General features: G+C 34.8%; 1 protein-coding gene across 2 annotated transcripts in view; it reads right to left on the bottom strand.

Annotated features, from left to right (window-relative positions):
* The window catches only part of Adk (adenosine kinase), a 420,812-nt gene that overhangs the window by 337,316 nt on the left and 60,318 nt on the right, over positions 1-23,178 (bottom strand). The window lies entirely within an intron of this gene.

The raw sequence follows: 23,178 nt of genomic DNA, 5'->3' as shown, positions 1-23,178 counted from the left end.
ATTTCCCCAAACAATAAAACCATTTATCATATTCACATTATTTATTACTAGTCTTTAATGATAGTTTTTATTTCTCAATTTAAATTAGTTACAACAATCTTGGAAAAGTTAAATTTACACATTAAATAAGATGGTAGCTACCACTTTAGACAAGTAGCAGAATCAGTGAGAGCAGTAACTAGTGAATTAAACTGATAGCCTTTTTTCAATCAACCATTATAAGTTTACCTTTTTAATATTCAGAGTATAGATACATAGTAAGATACATAGATTCATAGGTACATAGTAAGAAGTGTAATTAAGAGATAGATAATTAGATAAATGGCAAGGTCTGATAAACCCCAAAGCATCTAGCTAATAATCATTCTTATAAATGAACAATCACGTCTAGAATATGTAATAAAGCTAGGTACCAGGCTATCTAGTTCATTGACTGTATCACCAGGTGCCATATCCCAAATTTTGCTAATGATTTAATGATCTCTAAGAAGTGACACAATTCATTAGTAGCAGGCATATTACAAGAAAAAAAGGCCAATGCAATAAATTTGAAGATGTGATAAGTCTTAAGATGACTTTCCTAATGAAATGACTACTATTTCCCAACCACTGTTCATTCTCAGAACAATATCCAAATGTGCCTTAGGGAATCAACCACTCCAATACTATTTTTTTCAGTAATAAGAGTTGAATTCAGAGCTTTATATTTGGTAGACATTTCCACCACTTGAGCCATTCTCCTGTATTCTTGATCCATAGTTTCTATAAGTACTAACTATCTACAATTGTGGAATTGGAGCCCTAGCCAAGCCAGAGAGACCTAATATGTTATAATACTAGATATATACCTATTAACTGATGACAGCCACTCTATTTACAAATGGAACAATAATAAGTTTAAGAGGATTAAAGTACTAGAGCAAGCTTCACCCTGCAATTAGCCATGCCATGGTCTTTTTACTTATGCAACTAAATAAACTTCCAACTACTTAAATCACTTTGAGTTCAAGTATCTATAAACACACACAATATATCTATCAATAAAAATCTAATGGCATAAACAATCTCCCAAATCAAAACAATCCATTTAATCATTCCCAATCTGGAAACAAAAATGAATTAAAACATTTTAGCATACCTAAGATAAAGCCACTAAAGATCATCCAACATCAAGTTACTTCTGACTGAATCATTTCAGTATGTTAATTTTAGTTATATTTTTATGAGTTCTAAATGGAAATATATTTTCCATATAATCTTTAATTTAAAATCAGAAAGAAATGGGTCATTACTTTTACAATATTTGCTGGAAAAGTTGCTTTAAAACACAAATGTAAATGGAAATTTTCAAAATGATCACTGGACGAGAAAGCATTAAAAACAACAGTATTACTTAGAAATATTCTCAACAAAAAATAATTCACACTTTAATATACATGCAGTTCCTGTCCAATCCTTTGATTGAGGACTGCCTATCTTTTGTGCCCTGAAGCTATTTGGCATCCTAGAAACATTCTAGGCTGACAGCACCACCTAGTGTCCTGTACTGGTCACTGACTATCCCACTTCCTTATGCAAAGTGACATAGGCTGATCTCTTCTCCCATTGTTGTTCTGCCTTGAATAATTCTTACAGTGCCGTTTATTTCTAAATTACTTATACATGTACACCATCCAAGTCTCCCTCTTGAGAGAGGGAGCAACTGTCCAGTTAATTCAGGGACAACTGCTTTTAATGCTTAGATCTCTGGCCAGGTATGGTCCTTTACCAAGTACAAAAACACTCTGTAAAACCAATACTGTAACTTTCCCTATTCACAAGTTCTGTATCACAGATCAACAAATAGGCAGTGTCATTCCAAGGCTATTTAACTAATCACATGGCTATGTTGCCTTCTTTAAAAAACAAAAACTTTAACTTTTTCATTATAACCAAACCAAAAATATAATTTATAAAATTCATGGTAAATGAATGCCATTAAAGTAAACTTTCACCCCCATCCAGGTGATTTTTAGGTGTGGTAGTACACACCTTTAATCCCAGAAAAGGACTAATAAATTTGACTGTAATAAATTTTAAAGACTATGTTAAGTACAATTCCACAAAGGTAAAAACAAGCACTGACTGTGAACACATACAAAAATAAATATTAGTTTCAAAAAATCCAAAGAAATACTACAAGCAGATAATTTAAAATATTTCCACAGAATTAAAAAATAAGCAAAGCACACTAATAGACCACAACCAACTAGGAACACTGCCAATCCAACAATAAGAAAGCATGTTTATCCTCAAAAGATATTTTAAGGGCTGGGGATATGGCCTAGTGGAAAGAGTGCTGGTCTTGTATACATGAAGCCCTGGGTTCAATTCCCCAGCACCACATATACAGAAAACTGCCAGAAGTGGCGCTGTGGCTCAAGTGGCAGAGTGGTAGCCTTGAGCAAAAAGATGGTGCTCAGGCCTTGAGTCCAAGCCCCAGGACTGGCAAAAAAATAATAAATAAATAAATCGTCTTTTTAAAAAAAGATATTTTGGGCTGGGAATATGCCCTGTGGTAAAGTCCTCGCCTCATATACATGAAGCCCTGCATTCCATTCCTCAGTGTACCACATATATAGAAAAAAGCCGGAAGTGGAGCTGTGGCTCAAGAGGTAAAGTGCTAGCCTTGAGCAAAAAGAAGCCAGGGACAGTGCTCAGGCCCTGAGTCCATGCCCCAGGACTGGCAACAAAAGCAAAACAAAAAAAAAAAAAGATATTTTAAGGTACATAGTAAACCATGCTGAGATATATATCATGCCTACCATAACAGAAATCAAAGTTTGCCATTGATACCAATTCTTAACAAAGACAAGAAAGAGAACTTTTAGCAATATCTAGTAAAGCGTAAGATGAGCATACTCCATGGTCAGCAATTATACAAAAAAGTAAAAGCACTAGTCAAGCACTATTCTGTATAACTTTCTGCAATAATGGAACTTTTTTGCACATACAATCCCAATAAATTAACCACTAGTTATATGTGTCTATCTGAAATACTACTAGTGAAATTGAGTAAATAATATAATCATTTAATCTTAATTAACTGAAACTTAAAGACCTGTGACTAGTGGCTACATATTAGTACAAATTTAGAGAACCTTCTTTATATATAAGCCTACAAATATAAAAATCTTAAATGCAGCAATGTTCTCTTTTGTGTGGTGCTGGTACCAAGGCTTGAACTCCAGGCCTGGAGTTCTTGTTTGGTTTTCTTTCTCATAGCTGGCAGTCTATGACTTAAATCTACCTCCAATCCAGAATTTTGCTGGTTAATTGGAAATGGAAACTCACAGACTCTTCTGCCTCCTAAGTAGGTACAGCCTTCTAAGTAGATAGGACTGGAGAGAAAAAAGCCACGAGTGGCCAACAGCAATGTCCTTAATACAGAAAAACTGTAAAAGCTCAAAGAATAAATGATGACATATTCACATAATACTATGAGAAAAATAAGTTACATATATATAAATTATATGAATTAACACAGTATTGTTGCAAAATATAATAATCCATAAGAAATACACAATAATATGTTTTATAACCCATAAATAAATGCCTAATGTTGTTAATAAATATATCAACAATACATATGTACTTTAAGCATTAAGAAAAGCATTACAGGTAGAAGTACCTATTAGAATAATAATGATCTATTAGATAAAAGGAGAATGGACTGTACAGTAATAAATAAAGATTGCAACAGAATCTGTAATATTTTATTTTCTCTTTCTTTTTTGGATGGGAAATTACATCTTCAACAAATACAGAAGTATTAAGGTAAATGAGCATATGAGTGTTTTAGGATTTCTAATTTTCTCCATGTGCTTTAAGTTTTTTAAGTAAAAAGCTAAAAGCCAAATGTGCTGGTAGTACCTATAACATCTGCTCCTTAGCAGCCATCCCTGCTGTAAACAGCAGATCACAGGCTCTGGCAAGTTTGAAATTCCTGTGTATTCTTTAATGTCATCCCACCTCACATCTTACTCACATCCATCACTAAACAAAATGAAACATTTGTGAAAATGAAATATTTGTGAAAGCCTAAAATACCCAATTGTATTTTCACAATAAAGTATTACCTGCCACTACAAAGGTTTTCTTCCACTAAAAGTAAAAAACAAAAAAGGGCAAGATTATCTTTTGCTTATGCCATTTTGATGTCTTATTTCTCTGTCCAGTATTTGTAGAAATCAAATTATTTCAGTAAGAGGAAAAAGGCGGAAAGGATTTGGAAACCATGAATTCCTAAACCAGGCATTTAGTCATGAGGTTCACTGTAGTGTACATTTTAAAGAACATTTAATGTAAATTACCAAATTCTTTATTAAATGTTTGTATTACAACAACTGAAGAATGTGTAAAATCACATTTTTTTGGCCAAATAAAACATTCTACTCTGTACTTTTCAAAATCAAAAGCTGATAAATGTTACATAAAATAAAAATAATTGAAATATTCCTTTTGAACAAAGCCTATATCTAAATCCAAAAAATTATTGGATAAGGCAATTTTTCTATTATCCAGAAGTACAAACAAATTTTTATCCGTTAAACTCTTACTAATTCTAGGATTGTGAGTTCCATGGGAGCAAGCAATGAAGTTACATAGGTAAGATATTGACACTCTCATGTTCTTTGTAGCATTACTCACAATAGCCAAGACATGTAATCAACCTAAGTGTTCATCAGTGGAAAACCAGATCAAGAAAATGTAATAAGTATACAGAATAGAATTCTATTTGACCTAAAAAAAATGCTGTCACTTAAAATAATATAAATCAATCTTCAGGGTATTATTAAATGAAATAATCCAAGCATATGAAGACAAATATTGCATGATCTCACTTATATTTAGAATCTAAAAAAGGATGCTCATAGAGCAGAATAAAATCTTAGTATCAATCTCTGGGGAGGCAGCAGGTCAAAAGGGCAATGTTGGGACGGTGTTGGTCCAAAGATCCAAAATTTCAGTAAAAGCACTTAAGTTTGAGAGAACACAAACCACAAAACATGTTTCTTGTATTACTTAAAAATCACATAGTAATCAATTTAAGAATTAAAGTAGTGGATTTAACGTGGGAATGGTGAAGAAAAGGTTCTATCGTGGTATGAGATAGACTCATCTAACCATTGAACATGTAGGAGGAGAAAGAATAAATAATATCAAGAAACAATACATAATCCTACTATAGGTTGAGACAAGTATAATAAGTACTCAAAACAGACTTAATTAAAAGTGATTGCCTTTGGGATACTAGAGATAGAGAAGTGTGAGGCAGGAACTCTCTTGTTTTTCATTAAAAGACCATCTGCTATATCGGTTTCTAACCATCTGCATATATTACCTTTGAACTCATAAAGGGTTGTCCTAAGATATAATGGATCAAAGACCAAGAGGGCATCCTAGAAATTTATAACCAAAACTGTTTTTTTTTTCTAAAAGCTAAGAATTCAAAATCTAGAAAATTTTTATAAAGAAGTACAATACAATTGAGAGGAAGTCCCCTAAATTATTAGAAATAAAATTGGGTAAACAGAATGCTCCTAATAATATGAATGTGTACAGAAAGAGTGAGTAATAAAATTCAAGCAGAATCATTTAATTCAAAGAGCATACAATTAAGAAAAGGTATTCCATTGATTTGTAACTCATTCTTAAGAATTCTGAGACAAATCACCTCAAATGTCTGTTAATTATATCTAGTCATCTTATTTCTCTAACACATATGATAACCATCTAATAGAAAACCATTTAGCAATATGAGAAATTAATGATAAAAGTATGAGGGAAAGATAGAATTTTAAAGCCATACTATATTAATGAAACCAAAAGATTTTTATAACAATTACTTTCACTCAAGACACTCAACAATAAACATAAATGGTTGCTAGACTCCTTCAGATCTTAGTGATGAATCTCGGAGTTTACAAGTTAATTAATACATGAATTGCTAGATATTATGATGCTTCATTTTTTCCCCAGCTAATAGTATGCTCAAATTTTGATTACTTCTAAATCTGCTGTATTAACTCTGAAACCAATTAATTATGTACTGTATCCTAAGTAGAATTAAATTAATGTATAATTGATTAGTGTATAATTGAAGCAGTTGTAGATTTATCAACTTTAATTAGAATGGCTTTATTACAGATAATTTATACTATAAGAGAGAAAATAGAAACAAGAAGTTCATCAAAACCACATATTAAGATCAGAAACATAATATTAAAGATTAAGAAGGGCTACACTAAATGCCAAGTTCTTCATAAGTAAATTATTTTAGTCTAATCCTTTTAGAGGAGAAAACTGATCATTAACCTTTTAGTCTAGATTTTTAAAGTAATTATAATATTTATGGCACTCTAGGTGATGCTAACTGGTCTGAGTGAAGGAATACATACATTAATATCTCATTTATCTACACAACTCTAAAAATAATGAGAAAATTCAAATATTTCTTATAACCCCTTTAAAAAAGTATAATAACAACAACAACAACAAAAAGTGAGTAGAAAGAGCATATCAGAAACAGAACACGAAGTAGTAAGAAGCCCAAATGGTAACTACAGCCCAGAAAGTTCCACACAGAAATTACAAACTCCTCTGAGTTTAAAACCATGGTAATTAGGTTCATTATCTTACATGCTAATGACACAGAGATATAAGTTGCAGTGAATAATTCATATATTACCAGCTCTCATGGTGATGCTCATTGCTAATAGTTTATTTACAATACAAGTTACACTGCATTTTTTATAGTTTAACTTTATTGCCTAGACAAACAGGAATCATTTAGTGTTGAAATCTAATTTACTACCAGTAAATGATAATAATCCTAAGTATATACTGGCTTGTATATTTACATAACTTTTATTTATTATTTACAATATAATAAACTACAATATCAAAGTCTTATAGAAAGATTAAGGTTCTTATTAAATTTTAAAAACAATATGCTGAATTGATGTCAATAAATTACAAACTGCTTTAGTAATTAGCAAATTAGTAATTTAGTAATTAGCAAATTTCTTTAGTAAGTAACACTTTTCAAATAAATACTACTATTGCATTCCTATTTTAAAATGTACATAACAAGCTATTTTGGAACTTAGAATATGTGCCCATCCTTATATGACCTATACAATTGCTATTGTCTTTAACTTTTTTTTTTTTTTTGGCCAGTCCTGGGCCTTGGACTCAGGGCCTGAGCACTGTCCCTGGCTTCTTCCCGCTCAAGGCTAGCACTCAGCCACTTGAGCCACAGCACCGCTTTTGGCCGTTTTTCTGTATATGTGGTGCTGGGGAATCGAACCTAGGGCCTCGTGTATCCGAGGCAGGCACTCTTGCCACTAGGCCATATCCCCAGCCCTGTCTTTAACTTTTATACAGTTTTATATCTTTCAAAATGGCTTTCTTGGAATAAATCATTTCATAGTTTACATGTAATATGAAAATGTTTATGCCATTATTATGTGCCTAAATTGTAGTGATTTAAACTTCCTACAAAACAGGTAAAAAGTTTTACATAATTTTAGTATTCCTATAAAGGTTACTTCTAAAGTGACTTCATTTTCAACTGTCTTGACGTGTTAAAATAGGTTAGGCAGGGTCAGGTAACATTTATCAAATAACTTCAAAATCTCAACAGCTTAATAATAATAAAGACTTTTCCTTTAACCTTAGCTGTTAATCATGGGTCACCTGAGAGCTCTTCTCTACGTCTTCTTTATACCTAGGACTCAAAATGATGAATCAATCACCATCTCAAATTCTACCAACCAACAAGGCAGATAGAAAGAGTGCTCTGAACAATCAAAAAGGCTTTTTACTTCTACACATAACTGAACATAATCATGTAAAAAAGTTAAGCCTTTGGAAAATTTCATATCTTTAAAATCTCAAAAGAACACTTTTCAACAAGGCATCTATCCATCTAAAGTAAAATATAAACATAGGATAATATTTGCAAAGGTTTTACAATACAAATAGTATTCCAAATTCCTTTTTGTATTAAATAACTACTACAACAGTCAGTTCTTACAAAATATTCTAAACATGTAATCAGGATAACATTAAGTACCCATTCAAAACTATAGATTTGAACACATCACCTTTTTTAAATCCTTTAATCTTCTCAGCATGGCCTTCCATGTAATGGCTCCTGGCTGCCTTTCTGTCTTCTCTGAATAATCAATACCATTTACAAAATGCTCCAGGGAGAGAAAAACTAGAAATATGCTGTACTCAGGCTTTCCTGACTTTTAAAATTCTATCCCTGACAAAATTCTTCTTCTGCCATATCCATTTGATGAAATCTTTTTCCCCCTTTACCTAAGCTTAAGCTCCTGACTCTGAATACCACAACAGTTTAGTACACCTTCTACATTGATTCCACATCCCCACTGTAGTTGTGCACTGACAACAAATGGTATTGCATACTTTTAGATCCCTACCGTGTGACATTTAGTGACTAAAAAATAGAAGTCTGGAAAAATAACTAGTTTCCACAATGCCAAATAAATGATATTTAAAGAAGTATGTATGATGAATTATTATGCTGATTGGCTCAGAAACATAACTACAAAAAGTAATTCAGTTAAATGAATCTTTTTTTTTTTTTTTTTTTTTTTTTTGGCCAGTCCTGGGGCTTGGACTCAGGGCCTGAGCACTGTCCCTGGCTTCTTTTTGCTCAAGGCTAGCACTCTGCCACTTGAGCCACAGCGCCACTTCTGGCCATTTTCTGTATATGTGGTGCTGGGGAATCGAACCCAGGGCCTCATGTATATGAAGCAGGCACTCTTGCCACTAGGCCATATGCCCAGCCCTAAATGAATCTTTTAATTTCTAAACAATAGAATCAATTGGTAAGTGATTGGTGACAATTCAAATTTTTAAAAAAACTTAAAATTACAGAGTTAAAATTTTTCCATGTACTTCTAGACTTTTATCTATTCATCTCAGATTTCCTAAATGCCAGGAAGTATGCGGGTTCTTGGCACAGCATTAAATAAGTATGGTAGAGGTGTTGTTATTAACACATGTATCTAATAAAAACATTATTTTGTATCCCTATTTACTTCTTATGAGATAGGGTCTTATTTCTTATGAGATAGGCTTCAAATACTTGGACTCAAGCCATTCCCTTGCCTCAAATTTCCTAGTAGCTGGGACTATAGATGTGCATCCACACATTTGGCTTGCTCACCAATTTTTTGATGTTTGATTTTCACGTTCCCTAATGAGAGTTTAATATTCAAGTCTATACTAACAAATTCACTGCATCTATGAAAATGTTGGAATAATTATTATCCATTGCCTTTTAGATTGCCAACAATGTTTTGGTTTCAAAACATTTTTCAGGGTAAGTTAGAGAATAGAAATTCTGTTTTAGAATAAAAATTTTTATTCTAAAAATAAAATCTATTTGCATGTCAGTTTGCTTTTGTTTAAGATATTTCATATTAAGCTGTAAATGTGAAAAATAATGCTGAGGGCTGGGGATATGGCCTAGTGGCAAGAGTGCCTGCCTCATATACATGAGGCCCTGGGTTCGATTCCCCAGCACCACATATACAGAAAATGGCCAGAAGTGGCGCTGTGGCTCAAGCGGCAGAGTGCTAGCCTTGAGCAAAAAGAAGCCAGGGACAGTGCTCAGGCCCTGAGTCCAAGCCCCAGGACTGGCCAAAAAAAAAAAAAGAAAAAGAATGCTGAAATTTTTCCTATTAACAACAAACAAGAGCAGAATTGTTCTTAAAAATTAGGACACTACTCACACAAATAATTGGTTGACTTTACTAGGTTTTTAACAGTACACCTTGAACATAAAGATTCTACAAAATTTCAGGCTGGGAATGTAGTTCAGTAATGGTTTTTTGTGCTGAGCATGTATGTGCAAGAGCCTGGCCTAGGTACAGTGCCCAGAACTGATAAGAGAGGAGGAGGGGTGCTGGGAGAGGGGAAGAAAATCTCTGGATAAAATGTAACAAAATCTATTACTGTCATGAAAGTAGACTTCATTAAATAGCAAACTTCCTAAAATACTTTAACCAAAGATGAGAAGTAACCACATCTACAAGTTTGTTCAAATCTTTTCTTTAAGTGCTGGTTTACAGGTAAGGTTTATACCTAAGTATTTTATCTATTTTTTTCTCACTTTGTAAATAAGGCTTTTATCTGTTTAAAGTTTATTTCCTGCTACTTTCTGAATTATTGAACTAAGCTATTTTTATTTTTGACTCTGAAGTATTCAGAGACATTCAAGTCATCTGAAGTTTCACTTCTTTTCAAGTTCTTACGCCCTTTGCTTTCATCAAATTGCACTGCGTTTAACCTCCTGCATAATGTTCAATACTAGTGGAGAAGATAGTTTGGCAGTAGAACTCAGGTAGATGTATTATCATTGTCAAAAAAGTATCCAATCATTTCTATTCTCAAGAATTTGCATTTTTAGGAATAGGTGTTAAGAATTTTTGTCAAGAGTATTTTCAGCTGGGTACAGATAGCTCATATCTATAATTCTAAACTACTCAGAAGGCTGAGATCTGCTCACTGCTCAAAGCCAGCACAGGCAAGAAAGCCCTTGAGACTCTTATCTCCAATTAACTACCAAAAAGCTAGGAGTGGCATTGTGACTCAAGTGGTAGAGCACTAGCCTCGAGAAAAGAAGCTGAGGGACTAGAGCCCAGGACATGAGGTCAAACCCCAGCAATGGCACCACCCGCCCCCCCCCCAAAAAAAAAAAACACCACAGTATTTTCAGAAGCTAAGCATCTAAATCTTTATATGATTTTTTTACTTGGGTCTAACAATATGGTGAATTATATTACAAGACATCTAAACACTAGTCCATACTTGAATTCTCTGTATAATTACCCCACAGTTATGGTATATTATTTCAGTCTTTGCTAATTCTTTATTAAATATTTGAGTTAGTAGTCCTAAATGATTTTGACCTCAAATTTTCTTTAGGTACTATTATTATCAGACCTAGGTAACAATGATAATACTTAATAAATGAAAAAAATGATGAAAGTCTTCTTTTCCAGGCCTCCTATATGGTAGGCAAAAATGCTACCACATTTCTAGCCCAATTTGCTCTAATTTTATGTAAGACTTAGTCTTGAGCCAGAATACCTTTAGGATTTGGTAATTAAGCAGCCTACCGTATCATCCAAGTTCTTACCATCTTTTCATTTTCACTCTTTCATCCAGTGTTTTGGTTTAATCCTGAACAATTCCATATTAGTTCACAAGACAGCTCCCATAATTCAAAGCACCCATCAAATTACAAATACCTAGAAATGTGAGCTAAGAAATCCTTCACAGGAGCCCTTCATGAAACCACCTGGGCCTGGGAATGTGGCCTACTGGTAAAGTGCTTGCCTGGTAAAGTGAAGCCCTCCCTGGGTTTCAGTCTCAGCACCACATATGCAGAAAAAGCCAGAAGTGACGCTGTGCCTCAAATGGTAGAATGCTAGCCTTGAGCAAAAAGAAGCCAGGGACAGTGCTCAGGCCCTGAGTTCAAGCCCCAGGACTGGCAAAAAAAAAAACCCCACACACCACCTCTTGTGTCTCATTGGTTATATATGAGTTATTGCTCAGATGAGTCATATGCCTTTGTCTAATGATTAACAAGAAAAGGGTATACTCATGATTGGCCTAAATTAAAAAGGATTTATCAAGTCACATGATAGCAGGGTAAATTCACAAAATAAAGGATCTGCAACAAGGACAATTATAGTAATGAATGGCTGGTGGGTAAGCTTTTTTCTAAGTAAATTAGATAGCTAAACTTGACATTAATTACAGATTTTGGCTATGGCAGATATTTGATTATAGGGCAAGGTTAGATGAAGTATTTAGATCCATTACAGCTCTTCTGTTTCACATGACAGGCAAATACTATAGTGGTTAAATGCCTGGGTTTTGAAGTAACACTGACCTGAGTTTCAATATCCAACACTTACTTGTACAATCTTGGTCAATATAGCCTCTCTCCTCTAAAAACTCCACTTAGTAATATTATTTAAATCATTCATATATAAGAATTAAGTAAAACCATGAATGTAACTTGCTTAGCAATCTATCTAAACTTGATAGGAAATGCTCAATATTGTTCTTAACCTAAATACATAAAGAATTCTAATTATTATAATTTTGTATCACTAGTTTAGAATCTGTGCTAAATATAAAACTAATCATTTCAGGGTCACAGCCTAAGCCAAGAGTTCAAGCCTCAAGCCCCCCCCCCCCCCAAAAAAAGTGCTATGCTAAAATCCTTAGAAATAGTCTTTTTGTCTGCACATTCCTTTTATTTGTTTTATGTTCTGAGACAGGGTACTATTATATAGCTTAGGCTGGCCTCAAACTCTCAATCCTGCCTTATTCTCCCAAGTGCACCAACCACCATTCGAGAATTCTAGAACCATTCTTAAGGTCTGACTAATTCTTTCATATGTCACTGCAAAGTATATTTTATTAGCTAGTGATTGCAACCGTCAGATAGTCTTAGATTGCAACCATCTCAGTAAATACTGTACCACATGGTTGCTTTACTCACAATATATAAATTAACTACAAAAGTCAGTTTCTTTCTTTGTGAAAGCAGAGACATCAAACCTAATTTTATCCTTTTTTGGAAAATAATCAAGAACACACAATCAAGATGTTTCCCTTAATTTGGAAATAGCTATGTAAGTCGGGTAAAACTGTAATTACTTGAAAATAAAAAAAAACTTGATACATAAGTTTTGGTAACGTATTCTTAATTTAACAATTTCATTTTCACACATAATACTTATGGTAATCAATAGAATTTACATGTGTCAACCTTTTAAAAAGTTACTTATTGTTTCTAGGTTAAGAAGATTCTCTGAGGGGCTGGGAATATGGCCTAGTCGCAACAGTGCTTGCCTCACATACATGAAGGCCTGGGTTCAATTCCCCAGCACCACATATACAGAAAACAGCCAGAAGTGGCACTGTGGCTCAAGTGGCAGAGTGCTAGCCTTGAGCAAAAAGAAGCCAGGGACAGTGCTCAAGCCCTGATTCCAAGCCCCAGAACTGGCAAAAAAAAAAAAAGATGATTCTCTGAGCCAGATAGGTTGACTGAAACCTAAAATCGCAGCATTCAGGAGGCTGAGGCAGGAGGTTTGAGAGTTTAAAGTCAGACTAAAAGAAAAAAGGGGGTAGGGCACCTATAGTTTGTTTCAGATGCCATAATAAAGTAGCATAGACAAGGTGGCTTAAATAATGAGACTTTGGGGGCTGGGACATGGCTCAAGTCATAGAGTACTTGCCTAGCAAGTACAAAGCCTTGAGTTCAAATCCCAATATCGCAAAAAAGAGGAAAAAAAAAGAAGAAGAAAAACAATGAGGCTTTTTGTCTTATTAACTCTGGCAATTCCTCTTTGCTATTATTCACATAACATATAGTAACAAATACAAGTTTTTGCTATTTGAATACTTCCTTCCACTAGGCTCATATACAACTAACATATTATACTCAAACAGCTCTAGGGGATATTTCAAACATTTTGAAAAGGTTCTTCATAAATTTATCCTACAGCGTCACAAAGACAACAAGTAAAATAGCACCATCTGGTGGGAAACAGCTTTAAAACAATTTTTTACATTTACCTTATTGGGGCTGGGGATATGGCCTAGTGGCAAGAGTGCTTGCCTCGTATACATTTACCTTATTAATGGTTATTAGAGAAAAGCTCATACTGTAGGAAATAGTTTATAAAGTATTAAACATGTAATGAAAAAATCATTTACGAAGTACTACAAATAATGAAAAGCAGCCTGAATAAGCAAACAAAAACGCACTTAAAAACCAAACTAAGATGGCAGATTGTTTTGTATTTTAATTAGTGAGAAGGTAACTCAATATTGCAATGCCATTAAAAAGATCTTTTCAGAACTTAGGGGCTGGGAATGTGGCTTAGTGGTAGAGTGCTTGCCTAGCATTCATGAAGCACTAGGTTTGACTCCTCAGCACCACATAAACAGAAAAAGCCAGAAGTGGCACTGTGCCTCGAGTGGTAGAATGCTAGCCTTGAGCAAAACGAAGCCAGGGACAGTGCCCAGTCCCTGAGCTCAAGCCCCAGGACTGGGCTAGGGATATGGCCTAGTGGCAAGAGTGCTCACCTCGTATACATGAAGCCCAGGGCCAGCACCACATATACAGAAACTGGCCAGAAGTGGCGCTGTGGCTCAAGTGGCAGAATGCTAGCCTTGAGCAAAAAGAAGCCAGGGACAGTGCTCAGACCCTGAGACCAAGCCCCAGGACTGGCCAAAACAAAAAACAAACAAAAAAAGCCCCAGGACTGGTGGGGGGGAGGTGAGTCAGGTAGGGAAGAACTTAATCTTTAATACAAAAATACATTTTTATAAAATACATCCATAGAATTTAATGAGAATGGGATGTGAACAAAATCCTCTGCACAAAAGATAGTATTATTTGCTACTTGTGTTTGTTTGGGGATTGATTTTTTTTTAATAATTGGGATATCTAAGTAACTGAAATTATCAAAACTGATCTCAAGGTTTATTAAGAATAATAGCTTTCTATGGAGTAACTGCATTAGATAATGGTCAAAACATAATAGGCCATGATTTTAAAAGTAAATAGAAATGTTATACCAATGAAAAGGAATATAAGCAAACTAAAAATAAAATCAGAAATAAAGCACTGATATGGTATTTGATAAATATCATGGCAGGCTTTCAAAGATGAAAAGAGAGCAGGATCAAATACAAAAGGTAAGCAAACAGCATATTTCCTAGACACACTGTACATCATCTATAATACAACTGAAATGTATTTTCCAACAACCATTGTCTTAAGTACATACTGTGTAACCATATGCTGAATATTCAATGGAAAGAAAACATAAAAACACAAGGCCATTTCCTCATGGAACTTATAATGTACCTGTTGTGTTTTCTCACTAAGCACTTTCTAGACTCTACAATTTTGTTTTAATTACTGTTTTTTCCTAATGTGAAGAATTAAACATCTCAATTTGTATAATAAATGTCTATTTTTATACTTCAAAAAAAATTCTGAACTTAACACAAAGTATTTAAAGCAACTTTTACTTCTGCTTCTTGTACTAAAGAGGCAACAAACTCAAGAAAGTAAGTTTTGTGAAAAATGACAATAGGCTTAAGGTATTAAAGCAACAACAACAAAAAAAAAGATGAACGCTGACAGAGTACATCAGAAAACAACAAAACCTCAGGAAGAGGAAGGGAAGATACAAGCAAAAAGCAAGGTGATTGATTTGTTGAATTACACCAAAAATCTAGGAATTTCTTGAGACAAGATTCTTCCACATTGAGATAGAGAAACAGAGAGATTAAGAGCCAGTGGTTCACACAGACTCTCAAGAGGCTAAGATGTGGAGGGTCAAGGTTTGAAGCCAAAGTCCTTAAAACCAACTCCAAAATTACCAGATAAAACCTAAGCTGAAGCATAGCTCAAATCACCAGCTGAATAAGCTTGAGGCACTAAGTTCAAACCCCAGTCCCACCAGATCAAAGAGACGACATATGTTAATATTCATTAGTGTGAAAAGTATGTTGAAAAAACAAAAGTTTTGCATACAGTAACATCTAAGTCAAAATTGCACAAACAATATTCCACAGCATTTAAAGATTTATACATATGTATTTATCTTAGGTACTTTTTTCTTGTGGTTAGTGCAGAACAGGAATGAGGCTTTAATTGCATTTCTAATGGTTTATTTCTTAAGATTGGTGGTGAGAAATGTTTCCTATACTCTATATTTTTTGGCAGTCAAAATAATTCACACTGAAACAAAAACTTCTGAGTAAGAATATTTTAAAGTCATTTTGGGATGGTCTCTTCTATGTTCTCAGGAGATAAACCTTTCAGTAACAAGGCTGTGTTCTGATGGCTCATGCCTGTAATCCTAACTACTCAGGAGGCTGAGCCCTGAAGATTGTGATTCAAAGACAGTCCTGGCAGGAAAGTCCATGAGACTCTTATCTACAATTAACCACCAGAAAACCAAAAGTGGCATTGTGGCTCAAAGTGGCAGAGTGTTAGCTATGAGCAAGAAAGCTCAAGGACAGCACCCAGGACCTGAGTTCAAGCCCCATGACTGACAAATGGAAGGAAGGGAGAGAGGGATGGAGAGAGGTGGGGGGGGGGGGGACAAGGGAGGGAGGAAAGGAGGAAGGAAGTCACTTACAAGATAAATAAGGTATATTTAGATCATGTACACAATGGCAAAAAATAGCAATAGTCTACCAAAGAGGAGACCTAGATTCTTCTAGCCCATGTAGTGCCACTGGGCCCAGTAGTATACCCCAGAGCATTTTAATAATTTGCATCCAAGTCAGTTTATTATCAAATAAGGGAATTCAATTAAAAATCCCTAAAATGTCTGCATTGGATTCTATAGTCTAAATTATGGTTATCATCCTACCCTAATAGCTGATATTTTGTGAACTTGAAGAGTTTATATAAAATACAAATCAACTTTGAAGTTCTGTAAAAGAGGTCATGATGCTGAAATAGGCTGTCTTTTACAGGGTATGGTTGTTCAATCCCCAACAATGCAATTTTTAAAGTAAAGTCAGATTCCAGTGTCTCACACCTGTAATCCTAGCTACAGAGCAAGCAAAGATCTGACAAAGAGAGGTCTAAGGACACCTTAGGCAGGTTAATGAGACCCCCTTCTCAAACAGTAGAGTGAGACAGTAAACAGGAGACAGATTAGTAGGCTCTTGGCTCAAGGGAAGCTGGGGCCAAAAAGTACCACAAGACCCTTATCTATAAAAAGCTAAGCATGGAGCTGGGAAGGTGGCCTAGTGGTAGAGTGCTTGCCTAGCATGCATGAAGCCCTGGGTTCAATTCCTCAGTACCACATAAACAGAAAAGGCCAGAGGTGGCGCTGTGGCTTAAGTGGGAGTATGCTAGCCTTTAGCAAAAGAAGCTCAGGGATAGTGCCCAGACCCTAAGTTCAAGCCCCAGGAATGGGGGGTGGGGGGAGCTTGGCTGCCATCATTTCAACTATAGTAGAAAGCATAAAGAGAACTGCAGTCCTCCTATATTATCTGGACAAAAAATAAGATGATGTCTATCAAAAATAACCACACCAAAAGGAGCTCTAGAGGCTCAAGTAGTAGAGTGGCTATGTAGCAAATACAAAGTTCTGAGTTCTAATTCTATTATGGTAGAGAGACACATACAGACAGATATGTACCTTATGCTGCAATCCTAGGCATTTATCATAGTACTTAGACTGTCACGCAAGAAAATTGGAAGCAGAGTTTGATAGTAAAACCTTTTCTTACAAGAGTTTAAGTTCTTGAAAATTAAATATACAAGCAATTTTGTCTGTACTTCCTTGTCACCTTTAGGGAGCCTATTAATATATTTTTCTTTGCTCTTTGTGACACAGAAAAAAATTGTTTACCTCTTCTCTGTAAAACAAAATAAAACCTCTCATAAATATTTTCCATTAGGGATTCCATTTTTGGAAATAAAAAAAAGAAAAAACAACTAAAATGTACCAAAAAAAACCCTTCAAGATCGCATCCAGCTGAACTCCAAAACTTTCCTTCACTAGATCGTCCATTGGGCTTTTTTCCTGGTTCCTATTGTCTAAGCCAAAAGAGAATTACAGAGCTATAAATCATATTTCTCTCTGGGTTTCTCAAATAAAACAGTATTAAAGTAGAAGGGTACTTGAGAAATCTATCATTGTGCATATGCTATTAAAATCATACATAAAGTTTTTGGTTGTTTCTGGCCAGTCTCAGGGCTTTAAGTCAGGGCCTGGGAACTATCCCTGAGCCTCTTTCTGCCCAAGGCTAGGGCTCTACCACTTGAGCCACTTTCAGCTTTTTCCAAGTAGTGTATTGGAGATAAGAGTCCCACAGACTTTTCTGCCCGGTCTGGCTTCAAACTGAGATCCTCAGATCTCAGCCTCCTGAGTAGCTAGGATTACAGCGTGAGCCACCAGTACCCAGCTATAATGGTATTTTTATAAATATAATTATACTTTAAAAACCTGAAAATGATTGGCATAAAGAATAAAAATGTATAAGGAAATTGTATAATCTAGGTGAAATTTTTAATGGCTTTGCTAAATTACAGAAGCTCAAATTGCAATCTTAATGAAATTCTACAGAGGGAGCTAGCATCACAAAGAATCAAGTCATAATAGACCAAATTTCAGGAAAAACCTTATCTGTTGGAAATAGTAAATTTTTAATCTTTAATTAGCTCATTTTATCCTCTAATCTTCTCTCATAATGATTAGTCAACTAAAAGTACTATTAGTATGTCACATTCAGTTTCATTCCAGTTCCAAGAAGTTATATCATAGAAATCCATTTATTGTTTTGATAACTACTAGGGACTTTGCTTCATTTTGTTTTAAAATTTCTTAGGAAGATGTGATTAGGATGAAAATAATCACTTGATCTTTTGAAAAATGGAACTAGCCCACATATCTTGGTTTCAGTTACAAAAGTAGAATTCCAAATGAGAAGATAAGGAATGAGGATAAAACAAGTACATACTCTTCTCAAAGAGGCATCACTGGGAGATTTACAGCACTTGTAAATTTTGAGTAACATTAAAGCTGGACTTGGAACATTTGTAATTAATGATTGCATATTTTTTGTCTTTTTTGTGTGTAGAAAGAAAAACTGCATCATCACCCTCTAAATGCTTGTATTGTTGCAAACAATGCTAGAGATGACTAAAATATTCGGTCCCTCAGGGAAAAAATGAGGTGTGGGGAGAGGCTGGTCAGTTCTTTCATTCAAGGAATGAGGGAGGTTACAAATAACAAAATTCTCATACTAAATTAACCTTATACTGCTGGTACTGACACAAGTACCTTCTACTTGGAGTAACGTGGAAGTTTTGAGACTTTACTAAGTTCTCTCTAGAGATGATTTAGCCATAAATTAAGAGTTTATATATAAACTGTACCAGAGGCTATAACCATGTCATATCATGACTCAATACTTTTCTATTAAGAAGTAATTTATTATAGGAATTAAACCTTATTTAAATGTAGAAAAAACTAGAGAAGTTATAAAGTTCCAGAAAAGATCAAAGAAAAAGCAGCCTTGATATAGGCAAAAAAGTCAGACCTTTCAAGAAACACACAGCACTCCATCAGCTGAAACAGACTGCAAAGGGAGCTGGTGGGCAATTTGCAGCTACCTGAACTAAGAGTTTTCAGGTAAGTAACTGGTGATGAGTGTGGGCCAGGAAGTCAGGAAGAAGGACAGTGAGAATGTGTAAAAACAAGCTAGAATTCTGCCCAAAGTTCTATGTTCACCACTACAGCTACCCATTGACTTCCTTTGGAGTGAATTGGCTACTATTCCATTTTATTTCTCCCAATCTTATACAAACTTCTCTTGTGACTAAATTTTAGAATATGTAGAGGAACAAATTCTAAGAAATGCAGTTATAGTGGACAAAATTTAAAACCTTAATTTGGGAAGTCTTCTGAATTTATTGTCCTCGTTTGTAAAACAGTAAGGATTCCATTTTATCCTAAAAGGTTTAATGAGGATTTGGTGAGATTATTTGATGAAAAGGTTTTTAATCTATAATTACATAAAAGTATGGTGAGTTTTTAAAATACAATCATATTTATGAAAACATTTTTTTTTTAGAAAAGGTCTTTGCAGCCCAAGCTGACCTGGAACTTAAGACTCTCTTGCCTAGGCACTCCTGAGTACCTTTTGAACTGCCTTTTACTCTGTAAGAAGCTCTGCCAAAAGTATCATTTTTGGCTTAGATTAGTGCTTTTACTATTGTGTCCCTTCATGATATGGTGGCACACACCTACAATCCCAGCACAAAGGAGGCTACAGAAGGAACACACCATTCTAGGCCAGCCTCAGCTACCTAGTGAGAGTCTATTTTGAAACAACAGCAAAAATAAATAAATTGTAATTTTTTTCTTTGAATTTGGCTAACATTTGTGTGTGAGTGCACACACACATACCAGTACTAAGGCTTGAACTCAAGTCTTCATACTCTCTCATTTAACTTTTTTGTTCAAGGCTAGTGCTCTGCCACTTGAGCTATGTGTCTATGTTCAGCACTTTGGTGGTTAATTGGAATTAAGAATCTTCATAGACTTCTTTGAGCTGGCTTCCAACAGTGATACTCAGATCTCAAACCTCTAAGTAACTAGGATTACAGCCACCAGTGCCTGGCATAGCTCCTTCGCTTTTAGTTTATTCAATAATAACTGTGTCTACATTAATTCTTTAGAAAAATAGGCTTTAACTAGTTAAGAACCATGCCTAGAATATATGTTAGCATAAAATAACCTCACTTGTGAGTTTGGGATATCAAAAACAGACAGCTGATAATGTTAGCTGAAGAAGTTGCTAAGAAATCTAACACATTTACTATTTAATCCTGGAAAAGCAGCCTTCTCTAGGATTGTCAGGGACAAAAGGTAATAAACAAATGCAGCAATGGCACTCACTGGACACTATGTTGAAAATGAACTATAAGCTTGTGGGTGGTATGGGAGGTGAAAACCCAAGAGACAGCAAGGGAAGGGATGACATCATACAAAAGAAAATGTACTCTTTGCCTGACTTATATAACTGTAACCCCTCTGTTTTTAGCATTTTCAAATAATAATAATAATAATAAAGATTCTTTTATCACTGCAGATCTTTTCAAAGGGAACTCAATATTGATTAAGTCTCTAGTCATAAATGGAAGTTAATTTCTATTTTTTTCACAATTCTCTTCTCTTTATTCCATTATTTTATTTTTTTTTCAAATTTTTATTATCAAACTGATGTACAGAAAGGTTACAGTTTCATACGTTAGGCACTGGATACATTTCTTGTACAGTTTGTTACCTTGTCCCTCATACCCCCCTCCCTCCTCCCCCTTTCCCTTCCCCCCCCCCCACGGAGGTGTTCAGTTCACTTACACCAAACAGTTTTGAAAGTATTGCTTTTGTAGTTGTTTGTCTTTTTTTTACCCTGTGTCTCTCAAATTTGGTATTCCCTTTCAATTTCCTACTTCCAATACCAGTATACACGGTTTCCAATATACTCAGATAAGATTACAGAGATAGTGTAGGTACAACCACAGTCCTGGGCTTGGACTCAGGGCCTGAGCACTGTCCCTGGCTTCTTTTTGCTCAAGGCTAGCACTCTGCCACTTGAGCCACAGCGCCACTTCTGGCCATTTTCTATATGTGTGGTGCTGGGGAATCGAACCCAGGGCTTCATGTATAAGAGGCAAGCACTCTTGCCACTAGGCCATATTCCCAGCCCCTAATTTCTATTTTTTTGAAATCATTTAATTAAAAAATAAGCCATTTATTAGAGGTATAATTATGTTTTATGTTATTTTTAAAGAGCTATGATATCCACTCTTTAAAAAATAATGCCGACTATTATTACAGTTTGTATATGAAATGTGCCTCCCCCAAAATCACAAGTGTTGAAGGCTTGGTCTTCAATGTAATGTTCAGAAGTAGAGCTTTGGGGAAATGATTAGATCACAGGACTCTGACTTCATAATTACATGGCCTCACCCTACCCCAATCTCTTTTTCTACTCTTGGGCTACCAAGAAATGAGCAGCCTTCCTCCATGTCGGCCCTGTACCATGACAGTCTGTCTTGTCACAGGGTTACACTATGTGGCCAACCAACTGTGCACTAAAACCTCTGAAGCCATGAGCCAAAATAAATATCTGTCCCATTAAGTTGGTTTTCTTGGGTATTTATCACAGCACATGGTAACTAACAAGTAAGCAAAAACCACCTTAATGGCCCACTTCCTGAAAAAGCACAATAATTTTATGTAAACCAATCTGAGCTACCAATACAAAGGTAGTGCTAATTATCTTGATATTGCTTTATGTGAAGTAACGATGTTTTCATTTAGAACATTATCAGTTCCAAAAATCTGGTGATTCAGATTCTACACATACTCAGTCATTGATGCTTCACAGATATGGTCGTTATTCGTTGGGGAAGCCTAACATGCAAAAAAAAAAAAAAAGAATTTTTTTTTTCCTCCAACCTCAAGTTTCTGTCTTTTATAATTCTACATGCCAAAGTCTCTAAGGGATGATTTTAAATAGAGAAAACAGAACAATTATGGATATGATGAATTCAGTAGAAAACTGTGGGTTTTATACTTTTCTCTTTGCATAATCCCATTATCAATTGGTTAATTGGTCTTCTATAGATGTTTTCTTTTTTTGTTTGTCTTTTTGTTTTTTTCTATAGATGTTTTTTAGTCAAAATTTTAGTTCTGTAAATGTATGAATAGTTTAAATTTCAAGAACATTCCTTTTTTGTGAAGGCAATTATTAATCTCAAGAAGTACTCTATAGGAAAAAATTATTCTCTATACAGATGAGTACAAGTGACGATTATATTAAGAATCTAAGTTAAATGTTAAAATGTATTTAATGCTAGAGCATTTCAAACACATTAAGGTAACTTTCAAAGACAATTATAAAATTCACCAACATAGCTATAAATAGAGTAGAATCTTAAGTATTAAAAGATAAAACTGTATAAAAATTTTCTAAAACTTCCCTCTTTGAATAATTCTAAAATGCTCAAAAGGCTGAAATAAAATTTAAAATTCCAAAAACCTATCATTTTCTTTTAACAAAGATCCTGACAGTTCTTGTCAGGTAGTAATCTTTTAAACACTACTTTAGGGCATAAAAATGTCAAAGAAAATACCCCAGAATTCCACATGCAGCTCTTCTCTTTAACAAATGTTAAAAAAAGAACCTTAAGAAGTATACTCAAAATTTTTAAAATAAAAACATTTTATGTTGCAAACTACAAGTATACTACACAATTTTTAAAAATTGTTTTGCTGGGTGCTGGGGATATGGCCTAGTGGCAAGAGTGCTTGCCTCGTATACATGAGGCCCTGGGTTCAATTCCCCAGCACCACATATACAGAAAATGGCCAGAAGTGGCGCTGTGGCTCAAGTGGCAGAGTGCTAGCCTTGAGCAAAGAAAAGAAGCCAGGGACAGTGCTCAGGCCCTGAGTCCAAGCCCCAGGGCTGGCAAAAAGAATAAAATAAAAATAAAATTGTTTTTGCTGGTCAGGGCCTGGGCTC

Source organism: Perognathus longimembris, chromosome 2 (genome assembly GCF_023159225.1).
Source record: "Perognathus longimembris pacificus isolate PPM17 chromosome 2, ASM2315922v1, whole genome shotgun sequence".
Classification (NCBI taxonomy): Eukaryota; Metazoa; Chordata; class Mammalia; order Rodentia; family Heteromyidae; genus Perognathus; species Perognathus longimembris.
The sequence above is the reverse complement of the archived record's forward strand: the minus strand, read 5'-3'. Positions and strand labels throughout refer to the sequence as shown.